Raw genomic sequence first — 12,971 nt, 5'->3', positions numbered from 1 at the left:
CGCTGCTTTCAAGTAGACTGCTGCCGCGTAGCAAAGCGCAGGTTGTTGTTGCACCTCTGACAGGTTAGGTTTAGGGATAGTTTTAGTCAGGGCACAAACTTAAAGCTCAGAAACATTGCATTACTGACAGGTTAGGGATGGTTTTGGGAAGGGCACAATTTGGAAACTCGGAAACATACAATGCTGAGAACGTAGAACCCTTTTTCAGAAAAAGGGTCCTAAGTTCCCCGGTCCCATACAAAGACAGGGGAACGACCCGGGGAACATAGGACCGGGGAACATATAGGTACGCTCCCTCTTTGGCAGGGTGTACAAGGAGAGGAAGAGTTTGCACATGGCAGGACACTTTAAATTATTTTTGGGTCGCTGCATAATAGACAAATGTTAGGGTGAGCACAGTGAGGGGATTCAATCAGTGTGGGTTTAGAATTGAAGGACTGGAACACAAAAACATTTTTTTAATTGGAAAACATTTTGTTGAAGAGAATGAATAATAAAAATGAACACAAATTCGTTTTGGTTTGTGAAGGCATCCTTTTTGAACTCTTGCAGGCAGCAGAAACACAACAAGCAAGATATATGAGTTTTAGTGGTCTTTATTTGACAACGTGGAATCAATGTCACACAATATCACAGTCACCATCTAAAAGCAGGGGCAACACTGTGGTTAGGCATGGAGTAAGCAGCACTCAACACATTTTGCAGTTAATTTAACACTCTTTTAGTTTACTAATTCAAGCTTTCTATTGAAGTAATTCTACTGTTCTATTTCAATACCCTTCTAGTAGGCTCTTCCCTTATAGCCTCAAATCGTCCACCGTTTCCATCAGAGGAATGCCTTACAAGTCCATGAAAAAGCCTCACCTAGCACTACTAATATAACACTACACATAGTCTACAGTAATGCAATTAAGTTTTGAACGAACACTGACATTTACAGTGCAGACAGTGATGAGCAAGCTTTTACCTGTCCAATTCAACCAGGTGTGTTTGGCAAATTGAATGACCACCTTGAGTAGGGCAGGTAAAACCATCTCGAATTTGAAGAAGTAAAACCAGCTGGTTTGGAATATGTGCAACATCCTCTGAATTGATTGATTCAGCAGCTATACTCCAGTGCCACATATTACAAATTGCCTTGTTTTACTTTTTCAAACTTAACCAAGTGATTACCTGATTGGACAGGTGAAATTTGGAATAAGAGGCCCTGAATTGTAGCTTCGGAACCCTGGTGTCCCATCACTGGCCTGTAGCCCAGTCTGTGCAGTGCAGACAGGTGCACGGTAAAAACTGCACAGTAAAAAAGTGTTAATTCAACACTTAGAGAATAATATTGGACCAAAGAAAAACTCTGGAAGATGTTAAATTGATTCTATAAGTATTGAATCGTTTTGTTTGTGGTCTCTGTCTAGCCGGTGGTAGTAGTGGTTGAGGTGGAGGTCAGCTGGGCCACCAGAAAGGGGAGCAGAGCCAGCAGGGCGTTGTTGTTGTTCTGCTGTGGAGGGGGAGGGTAGAAAGGGGGGGGAGGGTAGGGGTTGAAGCCCCCAAAGCCGCCAAAACCCCTGAATCCCTGCAGGAATAAAAATAAATAGGAGCCATCATGTTATAAAGCAATTGAAAACAAATGGCCTCCACCCCCAAGCCCCCAACATGCTGCTACTGTTGTAAGGAATATAAAGAACTAGCAACAGTTATGTCGTCATACAATTGAAAAAAACAAAAAAGAAAATAAACAACAACGTTGGCTTCCAACATACCCCAAAGCACAAACAAACAAACAAATTAGGTTGTAATTTATTGTAGCCTACTGTCTCTGTTAGGTTAGTTAGGTGGTGATGATGAAATGCCAGCACTGATGGCATTTGTGTCGATACCCGGTTAAGTGTTATTCAACCCTTGAATTTGTAAGGGTTTAAGACATTTTATTCCCGTGTTGACCAGTGTGGAGCAGTATTGACTGATGTTCAATTCTTACAGTTGTTTGAAAGGAAAAGACAATAGCCACTCACCTCATTAGAGGAAGAGCGTCTCTCTCGAATATGCCCGTCGTCATGCTGAAAACAAAACAGTTTTCACATTCATTACACTTTTGTTTATTTTATATATAGTTTTCATTTCATTTTTGTATACTTATTTACATCTAACCTATCTTTTTCTTGAAAATGTTATTTAGCGTCCATTTACTCGTTGCAAACATAGGCCTACTCACGGCGGGGGCTGCAAAGCAGACGGCAATGAGGCACATGGCAAAGATGGAAAGTACGGCAAGCTTCATGTTGTCTTCTGATGTCTGTAACAAATAACAGGTTGCATGACAGATTTATGGACTCAAGGCAACATCACACAAACCCAGGCGTTCTACAGTACATCACAGAAGTTACACCATTGAAAATGCCAGGTAATAGAAAAAACGTTAGTCTTATCGTAGGCTATGAAACAAAAGAAAAGCAATTTAAGAAGGCAATAATTCATCTGATATATTTCAAATATATTGTAATTACCTGTAAATGGTGATCGGAGTGGAATCAGAGAAGCTGCTCTCTTGTGGAGACAGGAAAACAGGTGTAGTGAAGAAGAGTGGCATGTCTGGATCTTTATAAAGGAATATCTCACCTACACACAACCAATCACCTTGAAGAACGAATGATATGGCAACAGATGAAAATAATTGTGAAATAAATTATGAAATTTGAAGATTTTGAGGATTGTCAAAAGCAGTGGTCAGTGGTCAGGTTATCTGCAACATGTTTTTGCCTCATATCCTAGACTATGTATCAGTCTACTATCCAGCAGATTACTAACTGCACGCAAATAAAAATTGTGCAAAAGACACATTCTGAGTCATTCACACAGCAGACACGTAAAAGGCCTGTCCCAATAATATGCTAGATCTGTCTGGTTAACAGAGTTTTTTATTTTGGTTGTCTAATCTTAGTAAATATTGCTTCCTTCATTCTCTGGATTTTGCCAATGTTTATGTGTCAACAAGCAGGGTCTACAATATTACAAGCAGAGAACCTCTAATAGGGAGAAGGCTCAGTCTCATTGGTTCCCATTGTAGCCAGTTAGCTTTACATGCATAATGCAGTAACGAGCGTGGGCCAGTCCTTCATGTGGGAAAATGTATGGAATGGAAAGGGGAACCCATGCTAAATACATTGCTACTGCGATTTCCAGTCACAAATATCATCAACAAAACATTCCTGGTAAGCACTATGACTGTTGTTTAACAATAGGCTGTATTGACAAATCGCACAGGTGTGTAGTTTTACAGCAGGTTAGAAGATTTCAACCTGTACTCGCTAGCATCGCGCTAATGTTTATGGGTTTGGCCCCATAAAAATTGAGCTTTGTGACCCAGTATATAATAATCTAGTGGCGCAAAATAATCGAAACGCTACTCAAATGGGGTCTTATTATTTCTAGCTTCGAACTTAATATTAATATTTCAGGACAAAAAATTATAAAAAATCACAAAAATGATAATGGTAAAAAACTCCATTGACACCCATTCATTTTGCACTGTCCCGTGGTTGGGTTAGCCAATTGTGGCTAACAGGAAGTTCCGTGAGTGAACAGCCCCTGTTACAAGTAAGACAACACAATAGATGCATGGATGTGGCTGACTGGATGGATGGATGGATGAATACAATGGTCTTAAATGCTGGGCACCTCTATGGTGAATACAGGGTCAGAATGGGAAAGAATAAGAATAAAGAGAGAGGAGGTGGGGTGTCATTGTTTTTTCCCCCTCAGATTCATGCTCCTCACAAAAAAATGAGCCAAGGCCAGGGAATCTCAACGTGAAAGAACAGTAATCCATAATTTTCTAAAGCAAAAAACTGAAAATGGATCTAAAAAACCTGAACACCTTACAGGGGTTAAGTGTCAACACGTACAGTATTTCAATTAAAACTATAGAGCACAACGGATGGATGGATGAATGGATATATGTATATGTCTACTATGGATGTATGTAGGCCTAGTATGTATGCATAGATGAGGGAGAAATATGGAAATGCTGGGCAACTCGTGGCAAAAGATTTGGAAATAATAAGAATGAAAGAGTTGGTGCAGTGAATGGTGAAGGAGTATTTGAGACAGTCGGTGCAGCAGTCTGTGCAGCATGCGTGACCAGGGATTACTTCCAGGCCATGCCAGGTCTGACCACACAGCCACAAGGCGTGGAAATGTCAAAATGTGTCAGTAACACGCCCCTGCATATTGCCCACAACTGATGTCCACATTGCTTCCACCAACCTGAATAACCATCATTTTTCCATCACTCATGATTCAGAGACCAAAACACGGCCTGGGCATTTTTTTAGTCTGGGAAATCTCAAGCTGCTTTGCACGGTCCTTCCGTCCTGGAAGATGACATGGATTCTTCCCTAAAAGTCGGGTCCTGAGCAAGGAAGCCAATCAGATCAGGAATAAATTAAACCGACTCCTACAATGTCATTGTTTTATTGAGTACAGTGTATGTTGGCAATCATTTAAAATTTATTGTAGAAAACAGATATGGGTGAGGCTTTTGGTCTCCCCCTGTCTTATCATGTTAACTGAATGACTGAAACATGTGTGGGTATTGCATACTCTTCGCTTCACAATATACACATATTTGACATTGTGGATAACAATTTAATTTCAATGGCTGAGCAACCTCTGAGAGTGGCACCCTGTTCTTAAGCCGTGATACTAATTTCGTTCAGATTTGAGCATAATACAGACTTTTTTTTGCCGTGTTTGCGAGACATATCCACTAGATGTCAGCAAAGGCAATCTTTTGAAACGGCACCCTGGAAAAGGAGTCCATCCACTGGACTGAAAACACTTCTTGTAGTTTAGTTTAGTGGTCCCATCATACTTGGCGTGTGTTTGTCTCTCTGTCTGTGTGTGTGTGTGTGTGTGCGTGTGCGTGTGCGTGTGCGTGTGCGTGTGCGTTTGCGTGTGCGTTTGCGTGTGCGTTTGCGTGTGCGTGCTTGCCCACTTATTACCTGCCCTCCAGAGGAATTGGGTCACATATTGCAATGATCCTTTCTTTCTTTCTTTCTTTCTTTGTTTCTTTCTTTCTTTCTTTCTTTCTTTCTTTCTTTCTTTCTTTCTTTCTTTCTTTCTTTCTTTCTTTCTTTCTTTCTTTCTACCTGTCTGTCTGTCTGTCTGTCTGTCTGTCTCTCTGCCAATCTGTTTATCTTCTGTCAATGTCTTGTCTGCAGTGTTTTGTGGTCGCCTGAGGGTGGCACCAAACACATGTCACATAGCAGTCATCTCCGATTGTTCTTGTTCTCCCTGTTAATAATGATAGTTGTGACCAACGCTTGTCCTGTTCATTGTAAAGCAAATGGGCGTTGTCAAAGCCACATTACCCAGCAGGTGACATTGTCCTGGGTCAGCCCCAGCTCCAGCCATAAAGGACTCTCATTACTTCATTACTTCATTTAAGAGGCATGGCCCCGTGCTCTGGACACATGGCTGTAACAGCATGCAGCACTTTGAAGTGACCAAATAAAAACACACATCTGTGTGTGTGTGTGTGTGTGTGTGTGTGTGTGTGTGTGTGTGTGTGTGTGTGTGTGTGTGTGTGTGTGTGTGTGTGTGTGTGTGTGTGTGTGTGTGTGTGTGAGTGTCTGTGTGTGTGTGTGTGTGTGTGTGTGTGTGTGTGTGTGTGTGTGTGTGTGTGTGTGTGTGTGAGTGTCTGTGTGTGTGTGTCTGTGTGTGTGTGTGTGTGTGTGTGTGTGTGTGTGTGTGTGTGTGTGTGTGGCAGCAAAAGTGGCTCTGGAATTGAGGGGCGAGGCGTCGTCCAAAAAAAAATCGAACTTCAGCAAAAAATATGTAATGAGCTATGACATGGTTGAGTAGCAGCAGGCGGCCGGCAATGGAATGTCTACATGTTTCTAAACACAAGCTTCTGTTGCTCTACCTCATCAAATGTTAAAGGGACACTGTGCAGGAAATGGTCAAAAAAGGTAGCCTACTGCAACTATGCTGCTCATTGAAACTGGGCTGCCTATTGCCAAATTTGATCTTTACATGAAAGTTTACTGAGTAATAAACAAATATTTTCTAGTATGGTCCAAGTACAGTCATTTTTGCAGCTAAAAATGGCTATTTTTGGAAATTCAAAATGGCGGACCATGGAGAAGATCCCCCTTTTCATGTATGAAAAGTGCAATTTTTCCAGTCATAATGAATACTTAGAATTTGATGCTGGTGGTAAGTATTCATGAAAAAGGTAGCATTAGTGAATGGGCAGCATGAATTCTGGAAATAAGCAACTAAAAATCTCACACAGTGTCCCTTTAAACGTCGAATGTTCAGTCCAGGTGGGATTCTGCAGCTTTTTAATGCTTTTAGCGGCGGTGGTCTGTTCCTACACTAAGGCTTGTAGAACTTATTAATGCAACAGATTCATGTGCGTATTTTAGTGGACACCGCCCCAGAGGGCTGTACAGAGCAGAATTCTGTATAAGGCCTCCTAGTTATATTATACTGCTCCCCAATGACTATTGTGGACCAGGACAGGAGTGCACGTGTGTTGCAGACATGGAAGACCTGATGGATTGGTGTAGCATGTGGACAAGTCTGAGGTGTTTTTAGCAGCGTTTATAGCAGTGTGTGTGTGTGTGTGTGTGTGTGTGTGTGTGTGTGTGTGTGTGTGTGTGTGTGTGTGTGTGTGTGTGTGTGTGTGTGTGTGTGTGTGTGTGTGTGTGTGTGTGTGTGTGTGTCTGTAGGGATTGCAGGGAAAGTTATGAGTCAGTCTAGGCTTTTACTGCTATGCTGTATATGTTGTACAGGTACAAGGGTGTGTGTGTGTGTGTGTGTGTGGGGGGGGGGGGGGGGTGAGGGTGGTGAGGGTGTGTGTGTTTGTTTGAGGGGTGGTAAGGGTGTGTGTGGGGGTGCTGCACATGTGTAGAGGGTGGGAATGTGTGTGTGTGTGTGTGTGTGTGTGTGTGTGTGTGTGTGTGTGTGTGTGTGTGTGTGTGTGTGTGTGTGTGTGTGTGTGTGTGCGCGTGTGTGTGTGTTTGCGCGTGCGTGTGTGTGTGTGCGTTGTGCGTGCATGTGTGTGTGGTGGGGACAGGGGTGTGTGTGCAAAATCAGCACTTCTGGACGCCCTCCCCTGCCCCCCATAGTGCTACTTCTACCACTCATCAGCTCTGACTCTGGACCTCCTCCCACCCTCTCTCCCGCTGTCACACACACACATGCATGCACGTATGTGCACGGGCGCGCGCACACACACACACACACACACACACACACACACAGACACGAACACACACACACACACACACACACACACACACACACACACACACACACACACACACACACACACACACACACACACACACACACACACACACACACACAGACACACACACACTTACACATGCACGCACGCATACGCACTGGTGCACGCACGCATGCGCACTGGCGCGAGCACACACACACACACTGCGTCAAACTGTAACCCCCCCCATGTTCCCCTCCCTGTTTCCTCTCACCACTCACCAAATACCGCCCCCCAACAACCTGCAATCTTTCCCCAAGTATAAGTTTTGTGTGTGTGTGTGGCTGTGTCTGTGTCTGTGTCTGTGTGTCTGTGTTTGGGGGTAGAATATTTTTTCTTTCTCAGGGGGGTCCTGCAGTGAGTGAGTGTGTGTGCATGTGTTGCGGTGTGGAGGGGGGTGCTCTATTTTCCTCTAGGGGTCATGTAGTTAGTGTGTGTGTGTGTGTGAGTGATTCTCTAATTCGCCTACACTTTTAAGTCCGTGGATTTTATTTGGCAATTCCACTAACTATTAACTGCATCCAATGATGTTTTGGACATTAGAAAACATTTATCTTTCATATAATACAGAAAGTGTAGACATAGCATTATTTCCCTCAGCAAGAATGAATATTTAATACTAGTTTTGGGCGTTTTCATGCCGTCCTGTTTTCCAAATGTCAGATTCAGTCTTCATATTAGCATGTAAAGAAACTTGTTTTGCCCAAGACGATTGCAAATGTTGATTCACAGTAATCATCACAATATGACAAAACTGTCAGAAGGACCACTGTCCTTTCCATTATACATGAAATTTGCCATTTTGTGTGTGTCCACGAAAACTGTGTTAACCGTGTCACGGTCTGAAACCTCCTCCATAAATCAGTAATGGTTTGGTCTTAGGCCATACGAATAACATCACGTGATGTCATAACCTCTTTGGCAGGATACGGGAAGACTTTTTGGTAAATTTTGAGCTCCATCCTTCCATAATTTAATCCATTCTTTTTCATGTTCTCATAGCGGGAAAATTGCCTGTCAACTGTGTTATCAACATATTCATAAGAATCTGAATTAGAAATCACATGTAGAAAAACACAGATAAAGCATACAGATACATGAATTGATTAAGGTGTTGTGGTGGAACTTCTGAGGTCCTCAGTTAGCACAACACCATAAAAATGGCTGAAATGTCAACGGTGTTACCGTCAATGGTGTTACAATTAAGTATGACAGTCAGGGTTGCCAGATGAGGCTGATGATTTCCAGCCCAAAAAATGATCAAAATCCGCCCTAGAAACCCGCCCAATTCTATTGATTTATATGGCAGTGGGAAGGTTTTTCTGATAGATGCCATTTTTACCCGCACACGGCCATCCTAAGCAGCCCAATTGGGCGGGAACCAGCCCAATCTGGCAACACTGATTACAGTTGAGGAGGAGTATGTTTTTGCCAATTTATATCCATATTGACAGACAAACAAACAAAATAATTTGTGTTCTAGGGAGATGGGTTTGTCTGCTCTGTTTTTTCTTCTAAAAAAGTGCCGACTTGTTTCCCTGCACTGTTGACCGTAACACCGTTGAGTGACTGTTTTGAAAGTGTTTTTGCGCTATTGATCCCTTGTGTGTTGGAAAAATCCTATGAACATACACTAGGGATTATCTCTGGAGAAGGAAGTCTTGTGTAAGGAGGGTGACTATATTCAAATCAGACGTTACAGGGATTTATGATGAAAAATGTGTCAGTCTGTATCACAGTGACTCATAAAATCCTACTTATGAAGCTCAACAATCACATTTTCTATATCAGTTGCACAGATTAATGACAACATTACTGCTAAGGGACATAAGCACTTTCAAACATATATTGTTTCAACTCTGTAGTATTTTTATATATGTTTGAAATGACATAGTATTTGTCCATAACACTGTTGACAAAATAATTAAGCAAATGTTCGCTTTCATTAGAGTATTTATCAAATGATTTAAGATTAAGCTTGGCAATTTGTTTGTTTGGAAACTTAAATATATACACTATGTGAATATCTAGGACATTTAGTTGAAAAAAATACTGATAATTGACATTTTGCTTTTGCCAAAAGCGTAGGGGAATCGTAGAATCACTCGTGTGTGTGTGTGTGTGTGTGTGTGTGTGTGTGTGTGTGTGTGTGTGTGTGTGTGTGTGTGTGTGTGTGTGTGTGTGTGTGTGTGTGTGTGTGTGTGTGTGTGTGTGTGTGTGCTGCATGGAGAGCATTAACTGGGCTGATTAATTTCAAAGTAGACCTCAGAGGAACATTACAGGTTGGGGTTTGTGTGTGTGTGTGTGTGTGTGTGTGTGTGTGTGTGTGTGTGTGTGTGTGTGTGTGTGTGTGTGTGTGTGTGTGTGTGTGTGTGTGTGTGTGTGTGTGTGTTTTTTTGTGTGTGTGTGTGTATGTGTGTGTGTGTTTTTGCGTGTGTGTGTGTGTGTGTGTGTGTGTGTGTGTGTGTGTGTGTGTGTGTGTGTGTGTGTGTGTGTGTGTGTGTGTGTGTGGCCAAGGTAACCAGTCTTAAAGGAACAGACCACCGTACTTAAATAACGAAACATGTTCTTCTCAGAAGTGAGCAGGGCTTGAAAACGAAATTATTTTTCAAACGTTCCGTTCCGAACGGTTCAGGCAAGTTTCAGTTTAACGTTTTCGTTCTTGCAATCGTTCCCCCACAAAAATATCGTTCCTGAACCGGTTCGGAACGAAAAATAACGTTCGTTCTTAACGTTCCTGCAGTGTTTAACGGCCATATTAAGTCTATTTTCGTGGACTTTATCTTAGAATATACGTACTCATTATTTCCCCTTGATTTACACAGCTATTCTCAAAAATAATAACACGCCCAAAAACACTCAGATGGGCTATCCATCCTGGCAGATTTAACCGGATGCCTATAATTCTTATCAAAAGTAGCCTATGCCAGCCCAGTAGCGGTGGGTGGAAATGTTGATTAGGGAGGCACAATACAGAATAGCCAGAGAGAGTTTAAAAAAATAGCCAGAGAGAGTTCCTAAAAAAATCTCTGGAATAGCGCAGGTGACGTCAGCATAATAAGAGGTGTCGATAGGCATGGATTTCAGTTCTTGCCTAGCTCTATTTAATAGGCCATGATGAGGTTTGCAGCAAGTGAAACGTGTAAGTAAAATGGACACAGTTTGCTCCACAAAAAAATCCCAAACTGTTTTGAGATGTGCACGATGCAAGGGGTCACTAGTTCTAGAGAAGGGGCAGGTTGCATAGTCTGAAACCTCGGATATGCTCTCAGATATCGGCTACCAACCATTCCAGTGCAAGTCCATCACCACAAAACCGGAGACCTTTTGTAGCCTAACAGACAAGCGTCACAAAATAGTAAGAGTTTCCACGTAGTCCATCCCATCAGCCCAGCCCTCTGCACGACAGAAGAGAATAATAACTTAAACAACAACAAATGCGCTGTCTTTCTCTATCCCTGCATGTTGTCACACACGACCTACTGTTATTCGTGATGACAGCCAGGAAATATTGCGCAATACTGAGGAAACCATCGAAACATTGAGCGGGCCAGCTAACGTCAGCTAGCGTCAGTCCATCTGCCACGAATGACTTTATCCCGCATTGACCACAACAACAAATAAATAAGACGTCCTTGATTACAGCACATAAAGCACCAGCTCTCACCTCTCTTCTCTACAACCGACAGTGGGATACGCTGCGCACAACAAAAGCACCTCAGTAACTTTACGACAACATAATTTGCCATAACCGCATTGAACATCGAGGCACTCGGCGGTGCCATCACAAGTAGTAAGCTAAACATGACTTACCCACCAGTTGCCTCTCGAGAGCACTCTGCGAATTAGGTTCATCAAATCGCCTATCCAATTCCTTTGCAAATCATAGACTGTATGGTCCAAATACTCTGTCCCTGTAGGAATCCCAACACCGATCTCAAGACATGTTCTCTGCTCTCCATGGTGTCAATATAAAACTCTGTAGAACTGTCCGTGAATGAGACTGAAGAACAGCGCGGGTAAAGTGTCATTTCTCTTACAAAAACTTATTTGATATTGGTGGTCAACAACTTTAGGGCGGGTTTATTAGAGCCAACTTCCAATCACTACGAGAAAGCCAGGAGAACAGAGACAGTTTAGTTCTAGTTTCCTATCAAAATCTCTGAGGAGAAGCACATCCATCTAAAATTTACCCAGGAAGTTTCTCCATACAATGCACAGTCGCACTCTGATTGGCCAATGCTCCTCAATATTTTATCAATCGGCGGCAAGAGCTCAAGTGAAGCAAAATGCTGTTGCTTGTATTATGCATGTTTCCCCTCATACACGTCAGTAGCCGAACTAAAAGACTGCTCGTCGCCATGGTTACTCCTCAAACAAAATCGTGCACTTGTATGAAATATAGAGAACGAAAAAAAAAAAACGTTATTAACCGGTTTGTGGATTTCAGAATAACGTTTTTGTTCCGGAACACTTGAAGACCATTTCGTTTTTGTTTCCGTTTCCGTTCCTTGTAAAATTCCATAAAATTTCGTTCGTTTTCGGTTTTCGTTTTCGTTCCTTGAACCGGTTCGGAGCCCTGGAAGTGAGACGAGATAATATGTAGCCTACCTCTCTTATACAGCCCTGAAACTTACCATTGGCCATACTGAGTAGCTACAAATGCGAACAGGAGTGACAGCGTGTCTGACTCGTCTCACTTCTGAGGAGAACATATGTCATTGTTAAAATACGGTGGTCTGTTCCTTTAAAGCGATACCCTTCTCTTTGTCTGGTTACTTCTAGTTCCAAGCTAGCAGCTACGGATCATTGACTCTTATGTGACCAGCTAGTTGGTACAGTAGCTGGTCCTATATGATTCAATGATAATACCGGTATGCTAGCTCAGGGGTTGAATTTGTGTTGCCAGACTCAGAAAATGGCTGGATAGATAAAGCTGAATAATTTAACCCAGTGTTTCTCAACAGGGGTGCCGCGGAAACATGGCTGGGGGGGGGGGTCTCTACTAATATAAAATGGTTATTTTTGTTAGTTTACATGAGTAACAAACTTCAATATGTTGGTACACTAACCCATGCCTGCCTTTGTAGGGTACACAGACTTTTGGGTACCCCATTTTGGGGTAATGCTTGAGTTAATGTAGCAATCTATTAATATTTAATAACGTATGGACATTCTGTGACACTAAAACTGTCAATGAAGGCCTTTATTATAGCCTGTAGTGGAAGGTTATAAGGTTGTAACTGCCTTTAACAACAATCATCACTATGGGACAAAGACAACCAATAGGTCTGTACAACAACAAAGCTCTCTTTCAGCTCTCCCTCCACCTCTCCATGCATGCTCTCTGGTAGGAATATGCAGGGCCGATGACCAGCTTTGGTGAGGCACAAAAGGGCCCCAAACTCAATATACAATGCAACAAGGACCTAATTCTGGTCCCCCTCTCTCACTGGGCCCGGGACAACTGACTCCTTTGCCCACCACCCCTGTCAGAAGGCCGTTCCGTGTTCACACTTTTCAGCATCTCACCCACCGCGACGATCAAACCATAAACTGCTGACCTTGAGACTACTCATCCCCCCTCAGCCACAATGAAGAGAGAGAGAGAGAGGGAGAGACAGAATTATGGATGGAGGATGAGAGATGGTTAGAGAAAGAAGGAGAAGAAGGGGAGAGA

Source organism: Engraulis encrasicolus, chromosome 12 (genome assembly GCF_034702125.1).
Source record: "Engraulis encrasicolus isolate BLACKSEA-1 chromosome 12, IST_EnEncr_1.0, whole genome shotgun sequence".
In the NCBI taxonomy this organism is placed as follows: domain Eukaryota; kingdom Metazoa; phylum Chordata; class Actinopteri; order Clupeiformes; family Engraulidae; genus Engraulis; species Engraulis encrasicolus.
This window is presented reverse-complemented; position numbering follows the sequence as displayed.